Below are 6,234 nucleotides of genomic sequence, written 5' to 3'. Positions count from 1 at the left end.
AAGAATTTAGTGTGAAATACATTTAGGCTTGGTCCACATTATTTTTAGTTCAAATAAACACATCTAAATTTTTTCCATCTTTCCCATTAAAGGATTTTGGTTTTGGCTCATTCTTTCAGCATTTTGCCAGCAATCTGCTCAATGCTCTTTCCTTAGGAATGAAAGCTGTAGCCTGATTTACAAAGTGTTTGGTGAAACCTTTACCATGACTCTCAAGTCGCAACATGCCAGATAATCACTGGTTTTCAAAGCTGCTTGAAGATAGAAGGAAAGCGTCAAAGGTTTATGCATGAATCAGCATCCCCTTGTCACAACGTCATGCTGCAGTGATCCTTGCAGAGCTCTAAGACTGGATTTAAAGGAGAAAAGCTCAATACTGGCTCCTGAGCCAGCAGGATGAAACATCCAAGATTGTACATATATTACTTCTGTGCTAAAACTACTGTATGAAAACGTCTTACCATTATGGCAGTTTTATAGTACTCCATAGGAGACATCTCTTTAAATGACTCTAATATCCTTTCAGTGCTAAAATTGAGAAGGGGGTTGATCCATAGTTAACTCATGTAAACACGAGTGAACTACTAAGAGACAGCAAATGTTAATCACAAAACCTAAGCAGCAGGATTCGCCTTAATCTTGTCAAGATAAGAGGAACAGGATCTTTTGAAAACCGGCACAGAGATCGCTGCATCAGCCACCGAAGAACTGTGCATGCTCCAGAAAGAAAGGTAAAAAGTGCATTGTGACAAAGACTACTGATCTTCATCAGAAAGACCCTCGAGGAAGAAGAGGAGCCTTCCTCAGTGCGCCCATCAGCGTACACAGCGCATGCATGGCACGTATGCTAATGATATTAATGACTTCCGAGAAGTAATTTCTAGAACCACTCCTATCCCAAGAATTGTGATGAATGTTCATAAATTTTACACATAATGCTGGACTGTATGGAGTGCTCTGTGTGTGTGTGTTAGGAGGAGTGATCCCCCATGCACCCAGCGCCGAATAAAGCAAATACCCGCTTCTCTGACTCTGAAGCATCTCTAGGCCTGGTTTTGGGCAATTCAAAATAGGTGAATACACATTACAACTACAGCTGAAGTTGTTGCATAGGCAGATTGAAGAGGAAAGGATTTCATCTTCATCACTCTCCTTCTTTCTTGTTTTGACAGAATTAAGAACTTGTAAAAAATCTGATATCACTGATGCTCACCACTCTTCCAATTAGACTACGCTCACTTAGGCAACGAAGTCCAGAGCTTCGGATATCTCCCGCTTCTGCCCTAGGAATTGCTTCCAGTGCTGTACCTTTGCTCCAGCTGCGAAACCAAACCAGCAGAACCAAGGAAGTTCTCTCTGAATGAACCATTGCTCTTGAAGGCTACAACGGTAGTCATGGCAGTGAACACTGCTCTTCACTGGGCCATTCCTCTGAAAAAAAACCATGCACCACCTCTCAACCTAAACCGTTAAGCCTCCTGCTGATGCTGACTGACAAAGCGTCCAACTGCACTTAGATTCCAACAGCTACTTCCAATGACCTGTCAACAGAGCTTTGCAGACTTGCAACAGAGCAACAAACTAAAGGGGCTATGTTTCATGGCTGTTTTTCAAACATCATTGACTTATGTCCCTTTGCCAGCTTAAGTGAAGGTGGCCCATCCACCTTGGTCAAAATCAGCAGAATTTTGGCCCAATTTGTTGTTACGCAACACATCATGACACAATCTCTTGGTGTTGATGCAAAATTCCCACTGAAGTGCATGTCGTTACATGACTTAAGGCTACCTACTCACAGAGTGTCCACTCCACTGCCACACCCATTTTCTGGCCACCTTGAAATGACTGAGCTGTCTTACTGTTCCCAACATTCCTCAGGGGTACGTGACCACCATAGCCTCCCTTCTGAAGTTTAGGAACCTAAGTAGTACTAGCAATAGCAGTTTATCCAAAATCCATTTGCTCCATCAACAAACTCCGAGCAAGCGCTGAGAATTAGTTTCAAGACTTCTACATATATTTACAGGGAGCTTTTTGTTTGCTTGTTTGTTTTTAAAGCAGATGGAGTAGTGCGATGTTTCCCTGAGGCTACCAGGGCTGCGAGGCAGGCAGGCAGAGCCCTGGCATGGGTGGCACAGGGGACCCCGGGCGCTGACGGCTGCCACCAGCGCAGGCCAGCTCGGAACTGGCAGGCAGGGCTGCACCCCGCGTCTGCCACAACAGCTGCAGCTTCTGCAGCCTGAAACACAGCTGGCTCAGGGGTTCAAATTAAGAGCCAAAACCTTTTGCTGCTCAATTTGGGGCAGAGAAAGGTCATCACTTCTAGCATGGCATAAGCCTGCCACTACATTTCTGTGAAGGAAAATCACCTTGTTAGAGTGAAACTCCTGAGTAAAATACTGAAGCGCTTTCAGATTCGTATTATCTGACATTTCTGTGACCTTCTTTTATACCTGCATTGTTTCCTACTGCTGGTTTTGGGCACAAGTTCTGTGTACACTATTCTGGAAACAAAAAAATAACCCAAAACCAACACCCACTCCTCCCCCACCATCACTCCTTCCCCAGCCCCAAGCCTAACAAAACCAGCCTGCAGAATGTGCAGGATTTCAAATGAGAACAAGCATAGATGGGACATCAAAAGATGGATTCTCCTTAGACATTTGTGCATGCAGTGCTCTGCAATCAACTCCTAAATTCTACTCCTCGTACACCAAATATTTGTCTTGGGAACTCCTTGTTCTCCATTCCAACCCTTCTGAGAGGGTAATCGAGGAGTTACTCTACATATTTTAAGCACATGTTGCACTAGTCAAATCCAATGCACAGCATTACTTGACTAACTGAGGCGGTGGCAAGGTCAATTAAGACCTGTTCATGTCTTAATTTGGAGCTCTTCCAACTGCTTGAAAAGTGAAGCCTTGGACGTTGAAGGTTCAGACTAAGGAGAATCCAAAATGTGGATAGCATCTCCCTTCTGCTGGAAGCCTTGAAGTTCACCACTGCAGTCTGCAGCCTACACAGATCATGTGAGTATTGTAAAAGTTCTCCAAGGAAGAGCAAGAACGAGGCTAATGCATGCACACAAACGCTGATCAAAAGCACTTGATGCTCTTGGACAAAAATAGGGAATCTTCACTTTTGGAAAGACAAGGTGACTATGGTTGTCTCTACAGTACTAGTAGGAAAATATCCCTGAAGTTTTGCAAAACCTCTTTTCAGGGGTTTGTTAACTTCATCTTTGTTAAGAACTGGGGAACACAGGGAGACCTGTCACTTTTTTTTGCAGAATGCCATAGAAACTGCTACACTCACTTCAACAACAGTCCAAGTAACCTTGTCTGCAAATACTGACCATTTGCAGTTCTGGTTGATACAAAACCCCATTACCTAAGAAAGGAACAACTCGGCAAGCAGTTTGCAAAGATGAACAACTTAGCACGACTGCGGCTGATGACATGCCCTGACCTTTTTTGCCTTCAGCTATGGGTGCCGTACCCTCCTACCCTCACACATGCCACTCAAAGCTCCTTGCGTGGAGCTCTCGCACCACCTATGACAGCAACTGTGCCAAGCCGCCACCCTTCTTCAGCACCATCGCACCTACCACAAGGTAGCTGAATCAGAGGGAAAAGGAGGTCGCCAATGGAGGGAAGTTGTACCCCCTGACAGCTAAGCTCCAACTACGGTGTCGCTTATGTCCTTCCCAGGACGGGCGGGAAAACGCCTCGGCGCAGCGCAGCGCTGGCCGGGAGCGGCCGGCACGGCACCGAGCGCGCTCCCCACTCCCTCCCGCCCGCGCCGCTGCGGAGACCCCGGGTTCGCCGGAATCGGCCACATGCTGCACGGAGGGCAGCGCGGCAAAGGCGGCCTCCCCTCGTCGCCCGGGGAAGGCCGGCCTCGGATCCCCGCTCTCTCCACCGGCACGGGCAGTGCCAGCAGCCTCTCGCTGTGGTCGCCGCTGGCCGAAAGCCTCGCCGCGCACCGCCCGGCCGGCCCCGCCGCTCCGCGGGGTCACACGGCACCTGCCGTGGGCGGCCGCCGAGCGACAGGAAGCAGAAGCGCTCACCGCCGCGCCGCTCGCCGCCCCGCCCGGGCGCTCCTCTCCTCGCGCTACCACGATGGCGCCGGCCCGCCCCGCCTTCCCCGTCGCCTGCGGCGCAACGCGGCTGCTCCGAGCCACGCAGCACGCGTGCGGCCGGGCCCTGCCGAGCTGCCGGCGGAGCCGGGGCACAGCCCGGGCGGGAGAGCTTCCGGCGAGGCTGGGCGGGCGGCGAGCGCGGCCGAGCGTGAGCGCGCCAGGCGGGCGGCGGGCGGCGGCGCGATGGAGAGCTAGATGGAGGCGGCAGCACCGCGCGGCATAAAATAGCTGATCGTCCGGCAGCCGCCCGCTCCGCAGCCCCTCGGCTGCTGTCGAGAAGGGCCCCAGCCCTGGCCGCGCCGGTGGCGAGGCGGCTCCGCAGCCCGCGGGCAGCCCTGGCGGGGCAGGGGAGCACTGCGGGCAGCCCCGGGGCCGCGCAGCCGTCTGCAACGCGCGGTGGGAGCCGCTGGGAACTATTTTACACGTTCCGGGGGGCTGGAGAGGAGCACGGAGACCACGCGGCAGGTCGCTGCCGTTAGGGAAAATTAATCCACGATGCCTGAGGTTTATATCCGAAAAGGAGACAGAGGAGTCCTGCAACATTCTTCGACTACAGGGAGAGTCCATGGGGCTTTTCCCATGGCGTCTGTCAAACGGTTGCGGGATGCAGCCCCCTTTTGATGCCAAGTTCCCGGCCACAGCACCCTCTTCCTTTTCCCCACTGGCTGAGGTATTCGGGAGATACAGACTTCCGGAACTGCCTACTCTATGCGCCCCCCTCTAATATGCACCCCCCTCTTGGCATCGAGAAGAAAGAAAAGAACCCCATTCCTAATGCTCTTAAGTCTTTGTTGCCTTGCTCTAGGTTCAGGAATTTAACACGGCCTTGATTAATCAACAGTCTCTGATGATTAGTAACAGTTCTAGAGAACTCCTAGTTTCTTCTGTTACTTCACTAGCCATAACTTCCTAGCCTTGTCTACAGGCCGATTCACACGGTCTCTTTGTAAAGACTCATCCATCTCATTCCTTTTAATCCCTCCTCTTTTTATTTGCTCTGTATTTGTCTTTACAAACCTTAATTACCATGGATTTAATTTTTTTCTTCTGGAGTCTTCTTGGGTTTTGCTATTATTTGCAGTGACATCCTTTTCCGTCCTTTTGTAGTCATTTCTGGATCAGGTAGGCATGGCTGCTAGCGGCATCCCCTTGAGCACCTGCTGAAAGAGCTGCCGCCAGCATGGTGTCACACATGGTAAAAAGATGAGAGTTGCTATAGCATGTAAGAGGAGGAATCGTATTCATTTAGCCCAGAGCTGGCCAGTTAACCATGAAAACATGTCCCATCCCCATCCTTTCAACATTTGGACAGGTCCACGAGCTGACGTTATTTCCTTTGTTATTTGTTTGACCACTTTTCCGCTGTCATCTGCTTGCAAACAGCAGCTCGAGTCATTTAATTTCCCACAAACTCCTCCTTCTTCTGCCAACAGATAATCTAATACCATCCAATGTTGAAATACCGCTTTCCTCATTTAAGTGGGTTGCTCAGCAAAAAGGTCAAGCGCTGTGGCTGGCTGGTTGGTAATTATTTCCGAGACAGCTTGTAACCTAATTATCTCCTTCAAATGATAAATGGGTTCCCAGGCATCTGGGATTAATTCCTTAGGTTTCCAAGGGGCTGGTCCATCGTGTTGGGTAACTTGTTCTGTTGGCCGTTCATCATTTCCCCGTTTTGGGGTGCTCCCTCCAGCCAGGGCTGCATCAGCTGACTGCTTTTCTCTAATTAAATCATCACAGATTTTGATTCCTAAGCGATTTCCCAGAACTTGTAGTAGCAAAAAGAACAACAGTCTACTAAATATACCATATCCCTGACCAGTTTGGAGGTAACCTGAGCTAAGCATGTTGGCCACAAATCCAATACTGTCCTTTCAAAGCCCGTGTTCCATTAGCAAAGGAACCTACCCATGGTCATCAATTGGTGGCTCAAAATACAGCAGGATTCCCGGGCCTAACGGTCCTCCAACAAGAGTTGCCCCACCATAAGGGTCCCAGCATTTGCATTTCCAAGCTCCCGCACAGGGTTCCCACCTACATTTACATCTGCAAGCTGCTTGGTTGGATTTGGAGCAGAACTCACTAAAAGGCTT

The sequence above is a fragment of the Aphelocoma coerulescens genome, unplaced genomic scaffold (assembly GCF_041296385.1).
Source record: "Aphelocoma coerulescens isolate FSJ_1873_10779 unplaced genomic scaffold, UR_Acoe_1.0 HiC_scaffold_112, whole genome shotgun sequence".
In the NCBI taxonomy this organism is placed as follows: Eukaryota; Metazoa; Chordata; class Aves; order Passeriformes; family Corvidae; genus Aphelocoma; species Aphelocoma coerulescens.
The sequence above is the reverse complement of the archived record's forward strand: the minus strand, read 5'-3'. Positions refer to the sequence as shown.